Source organism: Biomphalaria glabrata, chromosome 11, assembly GCF_947242115.1.
Source record: "Biomphalaria glabrata chromosome 11, xgBioGlab47.1, whole genome shotgun sequence".
NCBI lineage: Eukaryota > Metazoa > Mollusca > Gastropoda > Planorbidae > Biomphalaria > Biomphalaria glabrata.
Genome location: NC_074721.1, coordinates 15,593,908 through 15,613,535, shown reverse-complemented (window position 1 = coordinate 15,613,535; position 19,628 = coordinate 15,593,908). Strand labels below are relative to the sequence as shown.

The window sequence follows — 19,628 nt, the reverse complement described above, 5'->3', positions numbered from 1 at the left end:
CAAAATAAATATAGAAGCGAGTTCAAAGAATTCTTACTTTCTCCAGTTTTAACAATAATTACATTAATTGGATTAAATATCGCTGTTATCTCCTCGATTCAGACTGCTACAATGAATTAGATCTATATCACACAAAACAAAACAAAATTTAAAAAGTCAAATCCTTTATCGCCAGACTTATGCTTGATCCGTTGCTAAGGGTTAATCCAATGACAGTTTTTTTTCCTTTTTTTTTTCTCTAAATGGGTTATCCTTTGTACTTATCAGACTGATAGTGTCCCCTTGTACTGAAAGAAACGGTGGCTATATCTTTCCACCTTAGCGATTGGCTAGACTTGAAATTGGGGGCATTACCTGAGGTTTTCTTGCCAAGAAGGGGGGAAAAAGGAGAGAGAGAGAGAAGGAGAAAAAAAAATCCGGAGGTAAGTGTTTGTTTCCTCTATGTATTTGTCAATGTACTTTATATGCCACCTTCCCTGCCCCTCTTTCCAATTCATATCACCTCCCACAAGCCTCGATCACTCCTCCCACAGTGATTGTGTCGCCACCTACAAACATTTTATTGGTCCGGGAGCGCGCTGAATCTTTTTTTTTTTTTTAAATTTAGACTTTTGAAATTTCAGAGACTTAAAGTTATGCATAAGTCTGTGCGTGCGTGTGTTCGGGTTTCTCGTTTGATGGAACCAGAGTGTCATTGACATCTGTCACATAGGGGATATATTGATAAAGGCTAGGGACATTCTCGTGCGTGGCAGCCTTTTGACGTATGCTACTTACATTGATCAGATGTTTTAGAGAATTAGTAACTTGAATATATATATATGAGAAACTAAGGCTGACTAGGAGAAATAAATACAAGTAAAAAATATAAGCTTTTCATTTTTATGATATTTTGATCACTATTTTTTGGAAATGAAAATATTCTGCAAAGCTCATTATAAACGATCTAGGCTGGTTCCACGACAATTCGTTCACTGAAATTTCGTTCACCGACAAATCGTTCACGAATTTTCGTTCACGCGACTTTTCGTTCACGCGACAATTCGTTCACCAGACATTTCGTTCACCAGACAATTCGTTCAAGCGACTATTCGTTCACCCGTTAACACGAGACTATATAATATTAAATGTTAAGAATATGTTACTAACCAGTGAACGATTTGTCTGTGAACAATTTGTCCGTGAACGAATTGTCAATGAACGATTTGTCGTGTGAACAAGTTGTCTGTCTGCAAGTTGTCGGTGAGCGATATGTCGGGTGAACAAATAGTCGGCTGAACGAATTTTCGAAATGTCAATTGAACGAAAAGACGTGAACGATTTGTCGGTGAACGAAATGTCAGTGAACGAATTGTCGTGTCCCAGCCCTAAATATTCCAGCTAATTAAAACATTGTGTGGATAAATGAAAGTCTTGTAAATCTTACGTTGTTTAATGAAGCCACGACTGGAAGACAGACTACAAGAATAGCAAGGATTCACCATTAGATCAACTTTCTGTCTATCAAGACTATAATAAATATATAAATAGATATATATAGATAATATTATATAATATATATTATATAATGCGTACCAGACTTAAGTTTATAAAAGTCAAGGCGGTTGGCCGTTGTGCTGGCCACATGGCACACTGCTCGTTAACTATTGGCAGAAAAAAAAACATGACCTTAACATCAATTACCGTACAGATGGCAAGGTCTGAAAGGAGGACTTTACTTACTTTATATACATTATTATGATTGTTGTTGTTATTATACTCTTTTTCTTTTTAACAGGAAGTTTCCACAGCTCTCAGTGGTCATTCTGGTCTGAATTTACTGTCCACAAGGTAATTAAATTTAGGTCAGTGAAAAGTAGTATACATTTCTGGACTCTCCCTCTCTCCCTCTCTCTCTCTCCCCCTCTTTCTCTTCCTCTCTCTCTCTCCCTCTCCATTGTTAAGCCATTTAACGATGCCATTCAATGCATCACAAAGACATTTTATTATTGTCTCCCAGATGTGTTTTAACACAATATTTCATTTCATTGATTACTCCGACCGAAGTTTCTTGTTTTTTTTCTTCGTTTTTTTTTACAAAGATTCTATCAACTCTGTCTGTCTGTCTGTCTGTCTGACTGATAAAATTTGTGTACACGTTATTTCTCACACAACCAATCTCGATTCAATTTGAAATTTCGCACCTGACAAAACAAGAATCAATAAAAAAAAAATAACCAAATGTTTAATTAATTATTGGTAATTAATTATCATGTTTGGTATCTCAACTAGGGAAAGATATTGTACTCGACAGATGTGGGAGCATAAGTTGAATTAGCACCCATTTCAAACTTTGTGTAGAAAAGAAGGTCGTCACTTAAAAGTTTGAAACTACTAATAGATAGCTATGAAAACTTATCTTTTCATAAGCACTTCGCTGGCACAGTGGTTAGCGTTTTCGCTTGATGAAGCTTGACCCCTCGAGTTCGAATTCATGTCGTACAACGTTAAAAAAAAATATATATTTAAAAATCTATCAGGGTAACATTCTCACAGATATGCCCCCCCCCCCCTTCCTTCTTTCTCACCCATTTTTTTACCAACTGGTCCTGACAGTGATAGAACCATAGAAAGCATAACTCAAAAAATAGCGCTAAAAAAAAAACAATTGGTAAAAAATTTCTCATAGCACAACTTTATTATTGTTAGTCTAGATCAGTGATGCCCAACCTAATTTGATCTGCGGGCCATTTTAATTTCCGACCCTCGTGTCGCGGGCCACATCAACGAAAAGATGGGAAAACGAAACGAAATTTGACCTAAAATTATTTGGTTAGAAATCATAGATCTAAAATTAAATAAATTAATGAAATATTTTAATTATTTTTTTTTAACGCACCGGAAAATGGCTTCATTTCTCTACTTAAATGTGAGTAACATGGTAGCCTTCAGACTGGTTTTGATGTCCCATTTTGGTAAATATTTTCAAACTCTAGACATAGTATCACTATCCTTTTATTGGCGGCTCAAACCAAGAATGACGTCATATTTTGTTTTACAATGCCGTTTATATGTTACTTTTTTCTTAAACAGCCAAACTTTCTTTATAAAGCACATATATTGGTTTATTATCATGTTCCACACACATAAAAAAGTAAACATCCTTTCACTTTTCAATCTAAATTCTACATTCAGAGTTACAGATCTGAAACAAATGTTAAAAGGTTACGGTACCAATAATTCAGACAAAAAATGAGGGCCCTAACGAAGCTTAAGAAACACTTTTAAACATTTTCTTCTTTGGGGGAGTTTCTACATTTTGTACCGACGTTTCGGCGGGCCGGATGGAACCACGTCGTAGGCCGGATGTGGCCCGCGAGCAGTATTTTGGGCATCATTGTTCTATATTAATCTAGATCTATTACAAATTTAATTACATGACTGATTCAAACTAATTGATACAATTACACTTCATATAATTTTTTAAAAAAATATTTAGTATGATTTTCTTGTTTGTCTTTCTCTTTTCTGTCTTTTTTTTCACGTTCTCTCTCTCTCTCTCTCTTTTTCTCTCTCATTTTTCTCTGTGTCTCTTTTTTTCCTGTGTCTGCCTTTTTTTTTTAATATGCCTATCTCTCTTTCCTTTTTCTTGATTTATCTGCTTCTCTCTCTTTAAGTAAATGTGTATGTGTTCGTAACTTGCATTACAAATGTCATTAATTTGAGAGTGAATACTGTATACAGAAGCCCATTTGTTAAGGCTTTCATTTAATAAATACACTAAAATTCTCCTTAATAGACTGTGTGCAGTACCGCATCCACCACAGCAAAGCCTGTATTATCGCAGATATCACAACGTCTGCAGCACCTAATGAACCGCTGAAGAGTCTGAGCCACATACAAAAAACAGACACTGCAACACCACTGAGCGAGCCTCACTCCACAGGCGTAACAAGAAGATCTATTATAATCCCCCGAGCCTCAAGGAGACTCTTTCAATAAACAAAAGCAGTTAACCTATGACCTTTCAACTTTATGACCAGCTAAAAATAAATGTCATCGCTTTCGTACAAAGATTAGTTTGGTCACTAGATACAAAAAGATTAAAGAGCACCCATGGGGTAGTATAAGATTGTGTCTCCATGACAAAGCTATCACCTAAAGAGTTCTTTTCGTGACCTAAATTACTAGTGCCAATATCATAAATACTAATTTATGACCTCATAAATTGACCAGTTAAATAACCGCTGACCAGTCAAGTAATAGCTGTGATTGACGGTCATAAACTGTCCATTGCAATGGTGACCCAAAATAATTACACGTGTCGCTGTAAACATTAAATACACATCACATTGACTTTTCTAGGTTAAAGGTTGAAACATTTTTTATTAAGATTATATGTTGGTTTTTTTTTTTTTAAGATCTATACAAGGGACAGTATATATAGATGCTGCAAGGGAAATATGCAACCTAGTTTAGATGGAAGAACATTGATGCTAATATTGTGTTTTATAGGCTAGTGTTATTTAGGCCAGTGTTATTTAGGCCAGTGCAGCTCTGTCGTCAGAGAATGGGAAAACACGCGTACTCTCTCCTTTACTTCCTATTTTTCTTGATATATTTAAGCCCACATGTTGTTAGGGTGTGTGTAATTGTTTCTATGGTGACGTCCTAAGAGGTTAGCGATTGGTTGTGAATGATGCAAGACAGGTGGCATTGTCGTCATTGGTCTTAGGACAGACGACTCCAGAACGTGAGACTGAAAGGTTGTGTTATTGTTGTGACTTAGACTTTGTTAAAAAATATTATAACTAAAGTCAAGTGCATTTATATCATTTATCTCATATCAACTTCATTTTGTTTACTTTATAATAAAAGTTCTATTTAGCATTGTTTACAAAGAAGTTCTTTAAGCCATTTCAAGTTTTATTCGTTAATATATAGTAGGCCTACGCCTACAGCGGTTTCGTTGTCGACAAGCAGTTAGCAGCAACAGGTCAACGACCGTCCACCACAACATGTTTGTGGAATCATTTTGCTACAGAAGAAATGTGTTTAAGCAGTGTTTATTTTGTCGTCAAAATTTGATAGTTTCTACCAGGCGACATGGTGGACGTTGCTCGGTGCGGTTCACTAATGATATTACTTTAGATAATAATGTCAAAACCTTAATTCTAAGATTTTGTAAATTTTGTAAATTTTTTTTTTTACTTTTGTATTCCCCCCCCCCCCCCCTAATTTGTATCATCCAATGTGTTCTTAACCCCTCGCATCCTCTTTTCAAGCGACTCTACTGATATTCATTAATGCAAAGGCAATCGAGTTCATAATGGATAGTCCTCAATTTGAATCCACATACTCATTTACTTATATTTGAAGACGTTTATAATCTAAACCATCAAAATTATATCTTTTTAATAACATTACAATAGTGCGATGTCTTGAAGCCCCCCCCCCCCAAAAAAAAAAAAAAAAAAACAACAACTCTTTTCTTACATAATATAGAAACTAAAATTAAAGAAAAAAAAATTAATACAAAATCATAAAAGTGTCATTCTATAGTTCTAGGCGTATACATACTTGAGTATCCCGTAAGATACGTCCGGGCTATACGTGAGAGTTCACTTGTAAGTCTCAACAAAGATCACCCATTGCTAATCTGTAGTACAGCATAGCATCCCTAATTTCATTTATCAATATCAGAAGTTCAAGTTTTTTCTAGGAGTAGTATACACACGTATGAACTGGTGCTGCACAGATACAAACGTATTTAAAAAAGGGAAATACTTTTACCAATCAGCCATTTGTTGACAAATCAACAATACATATTTATATATATATATATATATATATAAATGAAAAATTATCAATGTACATTTACTGACACTATATAATTTAAAGTACAATATGAGCTGTTTAAGAATACAAGGGAGAGAAAACATGTTTTAAAGTAAAAGCTTAAACTTTGTCTTCAATATTTGTTATGTGAAAAATAAAGGACTGACTATTTCTAGTTTATCTCCCTTGAGTGACATATTTACAAAACTGGCTTAAATGTGTTGTTCACCATACCAATTCATTGATGAACAAAAGAAAAAGTGATTCAGTGTAATAATCAGATATATAGTTATTGTCCTAGAGGGGAGCAAAGTATCGAAGTGATTCTTATGTCTGCGCTACTTTAACATTTAACTTCATAACATTTAACATACATTATTATTTTTATTTGTTTTTAATACCTTGACACAAAGGCGCACCCATTAGACCTTATAATAAATATAAACCTATTAAGACTATTTCACATTTGAGCTTCAATAAAATACACAGTACATGATCCAAATATTTAAAAATTCTCTAACAACATTTTAGACATCTTTTTTTTTTTTTTTATTATTTTTACGTTTAAAAACAAAGCTAAAATAAAACCACGTGACTGCGAGATTTATAGTACAGTATACAAATACATTGGAACGTTGATGATTGATAAATCTTGAAATATTTAAACAGTACTAAAATAGCATTCTAAATAAATGCAAAGTGGTAAAACCTTTTTGGCAACATATAAAAATGGTTAAAAGTTGGAATCCAGACTGCAGCTGATACATCCCACACGGTCAGTCATAGAAGCGTAAAAACCTTCTCTGAGACACCCCTCCAACATGCCCATAAAATAGAATGGACACACTAAGGCATATGAGATAAAATATGCAATTTTTTTATGTTCTGTAGACAAAAATACGATTGATCTACAAATAAGATTGTTGTAAATTACCTTGAATCGTTCGTCAATCCAAAACTACAGTACATGATATTCAATGTAGCTAATAACTTTTCAAATCAGCTAAGATCAAAGTGATACGCTCTGTAATCAACTCCTTCATATTTGAAAGTTTATTGGAAATGTGTTTTTCTCTTCGCCAAGATAAATCTTCCAGTCATGTGTACAATCACGTATCTTGTGAACTGGTAGGCCATGGGTGTAGCCTTGATGTTTCCTGGAGGAGAGGTGGGTACGGGGTAGGTAACCACTGAAACCGATTGGTCCACAGCCTATCAATAATCGAAACACAGAACCTACTTTTTTTTTTTATTTCTTAGAGGTTCTCGAAATGTCTAGACAAAAGTTGAGGAGAACCCATGAAAATAAGAATTGTATTCAGTTGTTCATTGGAATTGATTTCAACAATTTTATTGAGATTTTTATAATACAGGAAACAGTGCCAAGGACATTAAATTGAATTTCGAAATTTCAAACTATATAAAAGTTAGAAATTAAAAGAGCTTAAAATAATTAACAGAACAGCTATATACATCTACATACCCTTCCGATTAGTCTTTAAAAACGTATCAACATTTCCTATATATTTTGTACACCGAATGCACCAATAAAGCTTGATGTCTATAGGCTTACTGTCATGTATGTACATCTCTAATTCATCACGAATTCGAAATAATTATTACATTTGGGATTATAATAATGTAAGAAAATTGGGTGTACAAGTCTAGAAGATGTATACCAATAGGATACGTCCAAGAATACATATATAGGTCCATTCAAACAAGCAGAGCACGATAGCAGTAGACACATATTGGTCCATTCAAACAAGCAGAGCACGATAGCAGTAGACCTTGTTAATGTTTTCGACAATCGATGACGTCTAAACTTTCTTTTCTTCATTAGCGAAATGAAAGCTTTACAAAAATATCAAACATATGCCTTGTAAACAAAATATAAATACCCTCAAACCCATGCGACATATCTATAAAGATAGAACTCTGTACAACTTCAATTTGAGACTCAATGTCCAATTTTTCCAGTGACTAATACTTTCTAAAAATAAAAGGGAGGGGGGGGGTGAAGGGTGTAATAGTGTCGGGGGGGGGGGGGGGGGGAGAGGGGGAGAAAGTTGTAGCACACAACGAAAATGTAAACACCAAATAACCACGTCTCTTTACTACCATGGAACTGAGGAAAGAAAAATGAATAGACGTAACGGCAGCGGCGGGGCAGCTTTTAGTCAGAGTCCTTCATAAAAGCCATCCGTGATCTCATTTTACAATAACACTTGAGTCAGCAGGTCCATAAGTGAGTCCCCCCCCCCCGGCCTCATACCATTACGATTTCCCAAAACATCTTTAATGAGAGTCGAACATCAAAACAGATCAGTCACTTTTTTTTTTTCTTGCTCACAGTTTTAACATCGTCTTTTGAAATAGGCTGAGGAGACTTTAGGGATTGTCTTTGGTGGCCGAGCGGATGGAACTGAGATCAAAACCTTGTCGGTACCAGACACGTATGATCTCACAGGATACAGATCTAGTTGAAGACTATGAAAGGGCACCAGGAAACAGAACTGTGTTACCATGGAATAATGTTACCGTGAAATAATTTTATCATAGGATAATGTTACCATGGAAAATTGTTAGCATGGAATAATGTTACCGTGGAAAAATTTTACAATGCAATAATTTTATCATGGGATAATGTTACCGTGAAATAATGTTACCATGGAATAATGTTACCATGGAATAGTGTTACAACGAAACCAAATTTCCATAGAATACCATGCAAGAGAGAAAGAGAGAGAGAGAGAGAGAGAGAGAGAGAGAGAAGGACTTGTTTATTGGTAGACTGGACAATCTAGATGACCTCGATGTAAACGTAATTTAGAAATATTTGGATCTAGAGAGAAGGTCTAGGTAGAAGTTGAAGTTAACACGGCGCCATGTATTCCTGGGCTGTCCCCTTTTCCTTTTTTCTTGGGGGTTCCAGGTTAGGGCTTGCCTTATTATGTTGGATGCAGGCTTGAGAACAGTTTGACCCATCATCGCCTCTGAACGATATCTACTCCAATAGGCTGCTGCTTTGTTCTTTGCCACAGTTCCTCATTCGAGATCTTGTCTGACTAGCGGATCATAAAAATCTTCCTCAGGCAGGTATTGATGAAAACCTGGAATTTATTTCATGGTGGTGATGGTGGTTCTCCCGGTCTCTGCTTCATAAATAGTATTGTCTTGACAATAGTGTTAAAGAGCCTGATCTTGGTGGCGGTGCTTATTTCCCTAGATCCCCAGGTGTTCTTCAGCTGATGAAAGGCTGCTCGAGCTTTGCCAATGCGGATTCTGACATCTACACGTTATTCCATGGTTGTCTAGGATAACATCTACACGTTATTCCATGGTTGTCTAGGATAACATCTACACGTTATTCCATGGTTGTCTAGGATAACATCTACACGTTATTCCATGGTTGTCTAGGATAACATCTACACGTTATTCCATGGTTGTCTAGGATAACATCTACACGTTATTCCATGGTTGTCTAGGATAACATCTACACGTTATTCCGTGGTTGTCTAGGATAATTTGATATCTTTACAGTGATTTATTTACTCAATAATACAATTTGATGTCAGTCAAGCAATAATTCTAATTGTACAAGTGATTTATAGTATTTTATATTTCATTGTTTTGTTCATCGCTGGGTGACTTTCTTTTCTTGAACTGTGTTTCAAAAGCATTCAACTCAAAGAAAATGTATTCTATACTGTGTTTCTTCAGAGTCTTCAAATAAAGTCATAGGGGCACTTACGAATCCGCATTTGTCCGCATGTTGGAATCATGTTACCATGGAATCAGGTTATCGTGAAATCATGTTACCATGGAATCAGGTTATCATGGAATCAGGTTATCATGAAATCATGTTACCATGGAATCAGGTTATCATGAAATCATGTTACCATGGAATCAGGTTATCGTGAAATCATGTTACCATGGAATCAGGTTATCGTGAAATCATGTTACCATGGAATCAGGTTACCATGGAATCAGGTTATCGTGAAATCATGTTACAATAGGATTACGTTACCATTGAATCAACTCCAATAGATTATTGACACACTTGGAATTTTTACTTTTTTGATTACACTTTCCTGAATTTAATAGTCGAAAAAAAAACAAAAAAAGCTACAAGGGATTGTCCAAAGTAAAATTCTATTTAAACAGAAACCTGGGCGAAGAGATCTTCGTTTTATTCACTTGCTGCTGACTTCCCTTCCCACAATGCAACCTAATGACATGTTTGATGTATGATGTAGATGTATGATTTTTGATGTATGATGTAGATGTATACACATGGACCATAAATACTGATGACGAAAGAGATGTATGAATACATGAATGCTGTTGATGTATATAAATGAGATATTTTCAAAAGACTGCTCAAAGTGGGAATACATATGTATACTCTTATTTTAGGATAGTATTAATTCTTTTTTAATTGCCCGTCTTTTTTTTAAGATATATTTTTTAGCTAATATAACACACACAAAAAAAACAACAACAACAAAAAACAACTATACTTACAGGAATAATTATGAGAAAGTTATAGAAAAGTTTTGAGAAGCTGTAGAGATGTATCTAGAGAATAACCTGGTTGAAAAGTGAGTTCAATGGTAGATTATAAACGTCGCACTTTTCAGAGTGACTCACCCTCAACACAGAAACAAGGAGTCCGAGAAACTCCGAGTACAATCTTTACTCACAATATTATGACTAGCCGTCATTATGGCCACGTCCATCAAAGAACGATCTTGGTTGGACCCCAACACAAAGCTTGGGCAAAAACCCTTTCGTCTCTCTCGGTGACCCATTCCCAGCGCTGACCATAAACCTATAGCGTCCAGTTCACGGTGGCCCAAACCGTTCAGCCACTATCTGCCCTAATTTGAATTTAACGGCCCTTCATTTCACGAGACGAGACCCTCCCCCCCCCCCCCCCCCCCAACTGTCTCGATAATGTCTTTGGTTTTATTAGACCAATGTTCACATAACGTTAGCCCGGGTAACGGGGGGAGATAATTGAGGGTCAACACTACGGTGCCCTAATCGATTAGTGGGTTTGGTCTCTTTTCAAATATTTCTTAACAAAAGTTCTGACCAACTATTTTTCTTATAATTATAAAAAAAAAAAAAAAAAGCTAAAACAAAATTTGGACCTGGCAGCTGTGTCGAAAGGCTAGTGACAAAAATGAAAACCCGCTAATGGCACTGACAGAATGGAAAATCCGTAAATCCGTTATAGTGACCAACACATCAGTAGGTGGGGGGTAGATGTTCAAACTCTAGTTCATGACAGTAGTGTCTTCTTTGTTTACTTTTTGTTCCCCCCCCACCCGATACATTTTGACTTATATTTATATTCCTTAATATGAAGTACAGTTAGAGAGAAAGAAGAAGAGAGACCAAGAGTAACAGAGAGAGAGAGAGGGAAAGATAGAGAGAGTCAGAGAGACAGTGACATAGAGAGACAGAGAGACTGTGACAGAGAGACAGAGAGGGAGACAGAGAGAGACAGGTAGAGAGGGAGAGAAATAGAGACAGAGAGATAACAAGAGAGGGAGAGACAGAGAGACAGAGAGGGGGACACAGAGAGAGACAGAAAGAGACAGATTCAGAAAGAGAGAGAGAGACAGAGGGACAGAGAGAGACAGAGAGAGAGACCGAGAGAGAGAAAGAGCGTGGTATAAGGGGGACTGACCTATACTGAAGGTTGCATATTTTTTTACTATTCCTCTTATCAGCTAGCAAATTCTTCATTGTTTAAAATCCTGGATGGGCACGGAGCTCGATTTTTCTTAGAAATTTGACATTTCAAAAAAAAAATTACTAACTACTTGGCCACACAGGTAAAACTCTGGTTTGTCTGTTATCATTTTTCCTACAGCAGAAATTCCCGCTTCTATTCACTAAAGATTTTAATACACAAATAGATGTTCTGGAACATTATGCGCTAGTCTTAAATAGAATTTGTATTATGTTTGTAGATCTGGATCTATATTACTATACAAGAATTAATTTACTCTGAGTAAATTTATAAAAGGGCGTAACCAGGATTTTCTTCAGTGAGAGTAGTCGGTTAATAAATGTTGCTTTGTTGTTTGTTTTTTGTACCTATCCTTCATTAGTTATTAAAATTAAAATAATCGCTCAAACAAACAGTCATCATAACAGAGACATTGTCTTAAGAACAAACCAACAACGTTTTGAAACGTTACTTGTTATATACTTAATATATTCATCATAAAGATTGCCATTTAGGGATCTCCCTTCATTTATGAGAATACCACACAGATTGGTGTTTCTTAAAGTTATACACACTGGAACAATTCGCAAATTCTGAGTATTTAGTGGAACACTATACTTGTTTTTTTTAAAGAGAGATGAAATCACGTGATGGCCTACTTGTTAGTGGAACACCTATCTAGGCCTGGCGGAGCACTGGTTAAGGAAACACTGCCATAAAGAGAAACAGTGCCATTGTACAGCAAACAAAAGTATAGAAGAATTGTACACACTCTTTATAACTTGTATTACAAGTCATTTTACTCTAAAGACCAAATCTCACTTTTCCTTTTAAGAAATGATAGGAGTGAGGTCATAATTGTAAATAGAGAGCCATTGAATTGTTTGTTTGTTTTTTAAAGCGGAGGGGGGGGGGGGAGTGCGTATTTATGATTTCAAGTAAATGTCCTCTTCCACGTCCCTACTACAACATATCAAGGGGTAGTACATTGTACCTTTCATTCAACATATTCAGCGATGACCAAACTACTGTCCGCTGCCACAGTGGGTCCATCAATAGGTGTTTCCGGCCCTTAGAAACTTCTGCCCACACTGCACAATGGAGCCGAGGATGTTTTGTTCCATTGGAGCCGATGGTGATTTGTTCTATTGGAGCCGATGGTGATTTGTTCTATTGGAGCCGATGGTGATTTGTTCCATAGAGCCGATGGTGATTTGTTCCATAGAGCCGATGGTGATTTGTTCCATAGAGCCGATGGCGATTTGTTCTATTGGAGCCGATGGTGATTTGTTCTATTGGAGCCGATGGTGATTTGTTCTATTGGAGCCGATGGTGATTTGTTCTATTGGAGCCGATGGTGATTTGTTCCATAGAGCCGACGATGATTTGTTCCATAGAGCCGATGGTGATTTGTTCCATAGAGCCGATGGTGATTTGTTCCATAGAGCCGATGGTGATTTGTTCCATAGAGCCGATGGTGATTTGTTCCATAGAGCCGATGGTGATTTGTTCCATAGAGCCGATGGTGATCTGTTCCATAGAGCCGATGGTGATTTGTTCCATAGAGCCGATGGTGATTTGTTCCATAGAGCCGATGGTGATTTGTTCCATAGAGCCGATGGTGATTTGTTCCATAGAGCCGATGGTGATTTGTTCCATAGAGCCGATGGTGATCTGTTCCATACAGCCGATGGTGATTTGTTCCATAGAGCCGATGGTGATTTGTTCCATAGAGCCGATGGTGATTTGTTCCATAGAGCCGATGGTGATTTGTTCCATAGAGCCGATGGTGATTTGTTCCATAGAGCCGATGGTGATTTGTTCCATAGAGCCGATGGCGATTTGTTCCATAGAGCCGATGGTGATTTGTTCCATAGAGCCGATGGTGATTTGTTCCATAGAGCCGATGGCGATTTGTTCTATTGGAGCCGATGGTGATTTGTTCTATTGGAGCCGATGGTGATTTGTTCTATTGGAGCCGATGGTGATTTGTTCTATTGGAGCCGATGGTGATTTGTTCCATAGAGCCGACGATGATTTGTTCCATAGAGCCGATGGTGATTTGTTCCATAGAGCCGATGGTGATTTGTTCCATAGAGCCGATGGTGATTTGTTCCATAGAGCCGATGGTGATTTGTTCCATAGAGCCGATGGTGATTTGTTCCATAGAGCCGATGGTGATCTGTTCCATAGAGCCGATGGTGATTTGTTCCATAGAGCCGATGGTGATTTGTTCCATAGAGCCGATGGTGATTTGTTCCATAGAGCCGATGGTGATTTGTTCCATAGAGCCGATGGTGATTTGTTCCATAGAGCCGATGGTGATCTGTTCCATACAGCCGATGGTGATTTGTTCCATAGAGCCGATGGTGATTTGTTCCATAGAGCCGATGGTGATTTGTTCCATAGAGCCGATGGTGATTTGTTCCATAGAGCCGATGGTGATTTGTTCCATAGAGCCGATGGTGATTTGTTCCATAGAGCCGATGGCGATTTGTTCCATAGAGCCGATGGTGATTTGTTCCATAGAGCCGATGGTGATTTGTTCCATAGAGCCGATGGTGATTTGTTCCATAGAGCCGATGGTGATTTGTTCCATTGAGCCGATGGTGATTTGTTCCATTGAAGCCGATGGTGATTTGTTCCATAGAGCCGATGGTGATTTGTTCCATTGAAGCCGATGGTGATTTGTTCCATAGAGCCGATGGTGATTTGTTCCATAGAGCCGATGGTGATTTGTTCCATAGAGCCGATGGTGATTTGTTCCATAGAGCCGATGGTGATTTGTTCCATTGAAGCCGATGGTGATTTGTTCCATAGAGCCGATGGTGATTTGTTCCATTGAAGCCGATGGTGATTTGTTCCATAGAGCCGATGGTGATTTGTTCCATAGAGCCGATGGTGATTTGTTCCATAGAGCCGATGGTGATTTGTTCCATAGAGCCGATGGCGATTTGTTCCATAGAGCCGATGGTGATTTGTTCCATAGAGCCGATGGTGATTTGTTTCATAGAGCCGATGGTGATTTGTTCCATAGAGCCGATGGTGATTTGTTCCATAGAGCCGATGGTGATTTGTTCCATTGAAGCCGATGGTGATTTGTTCCATAGAGCCGATGGTGATTTGTTCCATTGAAGCCGATGGTGATTTGTTCCATAGAGCCGATGGTGATTTGTTCCATAGAGCCGATGGTGATTTGTTCCATAGAGCCGATGGTGATTTGTTCCATAGAGCCGATGGTGATTTGTTCCATTGAAATCGACATTTTTTTAGTTTGATGTTGCGACCCGTGAAATGATATCGTCTGGCCACCAGGATGGTAAAGGTTTGACATTATTGGTATTGAAAGGTTTGACATTATTGGTATTGAAAGGTTTGACATTATTGATTTTGAAAGGTTTGACATTATTGATATTGAAAGGTTTGACATTATTGGTATTGAAATGTTTGACATTATTGGTATTGAAATTGAAGTCAAATCAAAATGACGACAGGCTACATTTATGATCTAATGGTTTTTTTTTTTTTCTGTTTTATAATAGAACACCTGATAACAACACCAAGATTCGTCTAGAAATATTTTGAGCTCAATGTTATATATGAGAGAGGTCCAGGGGTAATGTATTAGCAGGCGTGTACTTTCTATAGACAGTAGACAGGGGGGTGCAAGGGGGGGGAGACTTCAAGTTAAGGCAGCCAATACAACAGAGGCCAGAGCGCTAGTCGACAGTCGAATTGAAGCTGACACACGATGACAAGCTGATAGGGGTAGGGAACTTAGGGAAGGGGGGAAAACTAGGAGGTAAGGAGTCGTTCACGCGGGTAGATAGGTATAGGATTTACAGAGATAAAGAGAGAGATGGGTAAATGATAGACAGACAGACAGGCAGATAGATAGATAGATAGAGAGATAAATAGATAGATAAATAGATAGATAGATAGATAGATAGATAGATAGATAGATAGATAGATAGATAAAGAGGTGAAAGAAAGAGAGAAGTAAGAGAGAAAGAGAGAGGGAGAGAAAGAGAGCGAGAAAGAGAGAATGGACAAGTCATGTTGACTACTTTATTGACATTGGTTTTAGAACTGACAAACTTTTATCTACTGTATGTTAATTAATTGATTGTGCATTGACTATAAAGCGGGGTAGCCAGCGGATGCAGGCAGGCATTCCAGAGTTTTATTCCTCTCTGTCTATGGCTATTCTACTTAGCGTATAGGCCGAGTAAGTTACTTCTATGTGCTACATAGATAAAGTTAATGCATAGATTGAAGTACTTCTATTTAGCTACATCTAGGGCGCTAACGCATTGTCATTGGATCGCTTGGCACTCGGTGACCCTGTTTCCAATAATTGACATTCCTGGAAGTCGCTGATCCCATCTCATTTAATGTCTATATCTGTGTATACAATCTAACAGTTAGCAGTTATCTAAATGAAGAGTTATTTGACACAAACCAGTTTCTCAGGAGGTCAAAGGTCGACGATATCATCCTGCCAATAATTAGACCTAGCTGAATTGAGGATGAGGAATTACTCGCGCAAATACGCTCACGCACAGAGAGGGAATGGGAGGTGTGTGTAATGCGCTAAGGTAGAGATACAGAGATAGAGAGACGAGTGGTTTAGAAGAAAACAACAAGACATTGAGAAAGAAAGAGAGAGGTACTCAGAGTGAAAGAGAAAGAGAGAGAACAGAGGGAGACAGAGAGAGAGAGAGAGAGGGGCAGAGTTAAGTAAGAAAGTAAAGTTCCCCTTTCGGACCTTGCGATCTATGTGACAGATGATAAGAGAGAGACAAAAAAGATACTGAGAGAGACAGAGAAAGAGACAGAGAGAGACAGAGAGAGACAGAGAAAGAGACAGAGAGAGACAGAGAGAGACAGACAGAGACAGAGAGAGACAGAGAAAGAGACAGAGAGAGACAGAGAGAGACAGAGAGAGACAGAGAGAGACAGAGAAAGAGACAGAGAGAGACAGAGAGAGACAGACAGACAGAAAAAGATACTGAGAGAGACAGAGAAAGAGACAGAGAGAGACAGAGAGAGACAGACAGACAGAAAAAGATACTGAGAGTGACAGAGAAAGAGACAGAGAGAGACAGAGAGACAGAGAAAGAGACAGAGAGAGACAGAGAAAGAGACAGAGAAAGAGACAGAGAAAGAAACAGAGAGAGACAGAGAGAGACAGAGAGAGACAGAGAAAAAAACAGAGAGAGACAGAGAGAGAGACAGAGAAAGAGACAGAGAGACAAAGACAGAGAGAGACAGAGAGAGACAGAGACAGAGAGAGACAGAGAGAGACAGAGAGAGACAGAGAGAGCAGAGACAGACAGAGACAGACACAGAGAGAGACAGAGAGAGAGAGACAGAGAGAGAGACAGAAGGCAGACAGAAAGAGAGTCAGAGAAAGAGAGAGAGAGATGAATTGGAAAGAGTGTGAAAAAGATGCCGTAAAGAGAGACTGGGAGAGGTGATTTGCGACAAAGTAAACAAGAGGGTAGAGAGAGAAGAGAGAATGAAAGATAGATAGAGAGACCTAAGCGTCACGCTAGAGTACTAAGAAACTAAGACACAAGATACAGAGACCCAAACACACGAAGAAAAGAGGAGCGGAAAAAGACCGAAAAAGAGAGAGAGAGAGAAAGAGAGAGGAAGAGAGAGAGAGAGAGTGAGAGAGATGTTAAAAAGAGCTTGCGCCCAACCAGCTTGCCAGTCCAGTGGAACTACCAGGCCACGTTTCTCTTACCTGAGTCTGTGAGCTCTGAGATCCGACGACATTTCACCAACCACCGTGGCGCTTTGTACCGTGTTACGTGAGTGGTTATTGGCCTTCAACATTTATATACACATAATATATCTACATCTCACGAGGTTCTGGGATGCTGTAGGCGTGTCTCTCAAAACTCAAAGGAGGGGGAAACGGAGATATAGGAGGGGAACAGGGAGGAACTGTTTGCGCATGCGCAGAGGTGTGTTTGTGTGTGTTTATTAAGAATTGTGTAAACGCGGAAAGTAAGGGCGTGTTTATGTGTCAACGAGTTCTTGCGCGCGTGCGTGCGTTGTTTTTTTTTTTAGGGGGGGGACTCAATTTATTGTTGTAACTAACAGTTGAATAATATTTGCTTCTATTAGTTTCATTAGTGTGTGCGTGCGTGTGCGTGTGTTTTGAGATGTGTGGGAGATGTGTGAGGAAATGTGTGTGGGGGGGGGGGTGTACATCGTAGCATCTGTTAGTTAAGATCGGACAAACAGGGGAGTGCACCCAATGCCCAAATAGAAAAAAATCATAAAGGAATATTAATACTACGCGAGTTGTTCCCCCTTCGTATGTTCAGTTTACCCAAGGACTCACACCTTTTAGCACCGGCACTATTCAACAGTTTGTAGTCAATTTTTATAAAGAAATTACTTCTCATAGCCATTTGTCCTTCTACTCTCTCGACTTGAGGATGCTGTGACAGTTCCCGTAACCAAATCCCTCCACTTTTCCCGGTCAGCAGATGTTCTTAGCCAGATATCGAGAGAGAGGCCGGTCAATTCGTTTAAATTCTCCTGCCAGTTTTTTTTTCTTTGGACGACCCTTTCGTCTTGGTCATTCCACAGGACCTCAGTGGAAGAATTGTATAAGTTAAATTCAATTCTCATCGGAATGATTTCATTAGATTATATATTAAAAATTGATTTTAAAAAGTCCTTTATATTATTCTAGAGTGTAACCTTTATGTAAATTGTTAAGACACGGTTAGGAGTTTGTCGCGAAAAGTTATTTGTTTCATCAAAAGAGTAAAGTTTGGACTTTGCAACAAGTGAAGCGACTATTAAAAACAAGACTATGTTTTGATGTGTAACGAGAGTAAGCACAGAATACTATTGGCAGCTTTAGAGAGAGGTCGGCTTTAGGTTTCTGGAGTAGATATTTAACTGAGCGACATTCGATGGTCCCCTTCATTCTTGTTCCACATCGTTCATTAGCTTCGATTAATTTCTGAATTGTTGCCCTTTCGGCCCTGCAAAGACCTTCCTTTAGAGAACAGTAACAGGAAAAAGACGAGGAGGCAGACGGAGGGAGCGATTGTAAGACGATATAAAAGAATGGACTGGCCTGCTATGGAGGCAAAAGACAGAGAGGAATGGAGAAAGACGGTCGACAAATCTTGTATGGTGCCCCGACGGTCCAACAGACTAAGGGATAGGTAAAGGTAATTGATTTGGTTATTTGAGTGTTACCTCCGTTTAGACTTATCTGCACAAGACACAACGCGAAGGCGCTTAACAAAATGTACCTTTTATTTTAGTCAGGGGGAAGGGTGGAGAGTTATGTTTAGATTGAGCTTAATGTATACTTGAATGTAGGATGTACCTATGTATAATGTAACTAAGCATGAGTGGTCTCAATAATTAACAAGTTCAAACCTCTTGGGAGACATGTTCAGTTGAGAACATAATGTAGTTATGTAGTTTTGTTATCAAATATATGTCTTCCTATCTATCTATCTATCTATCTATCTATCTATCTATCTATCTATCTATCTATCTATCTATCTATCTATCTATCAATCGATCAATCGATCGAATATCGATCTATCTATGTATAAATATTTCTTTCTCTCTCTCTCTCTCTCTCTCTCTCTCTCTCTCTCTCTCTCTCTGTCATTATAGTCCCATAACTATTTAGAGAATTCAAATTAAAAAATTAAGTCCTAAATAGATTTAAAACACAGCAAACTATTGTCTTTCTTGAGTTGAATAGAACATTCTTGTTAACTATGTAATATCAAACTTTAAATATAAGCTCTATTAAATATACGTTAGGGCCAGATCTACTGTTGAATACTTGACTAGTACAGCCACGTATCGTAGCTGACTCTGAACGCGACCTTTACGGACGTAACGATTGTAGGAGTGTTAGATATTGTTTATATTTGTTTTCAGTTGCATTTGACTCTTGGGCTGACTGCGTCAATGAGGGACAGATACTCGACTGTGGCCCATTCAGTATTTAAGTTAATGTACTGTTACAGAACAGTGTGAACTTAGTCATTCATTGTTATCTTGCAAT

General features: G+C 38.1%; 1 protein-coding gene across 9 annotated transcripts in view; it reads right to left on the bottom strand.

Moving 5' to 3' along the window:
* The window catches only part of LOC106059838 (sonic hedgehog protein), a 246,213-nt gene that overhangs the window by 83,403 nt on the left and 143,182 nt on the right, over positions 1-19,628 (bottom strand). For 2 of the 9 annotated variants that reach the window (XM_056003731.1, XM_056003733.1), the window contains exon 1: positions 38-585. The exons of 5 other annotated variants lie outside the window; for them this stretch is intronic. The gene's annotated coding sequence lies outside the window, so the exon portion shown is untranslated. Of the gene's footprint in view, positions 1-37; positions 586-19,628 lie in introns of those variants that run through there. 2 more of the 9 variants (XM_056003734.1, XM_056003736.1) reach the window with 2 other exon arrangements.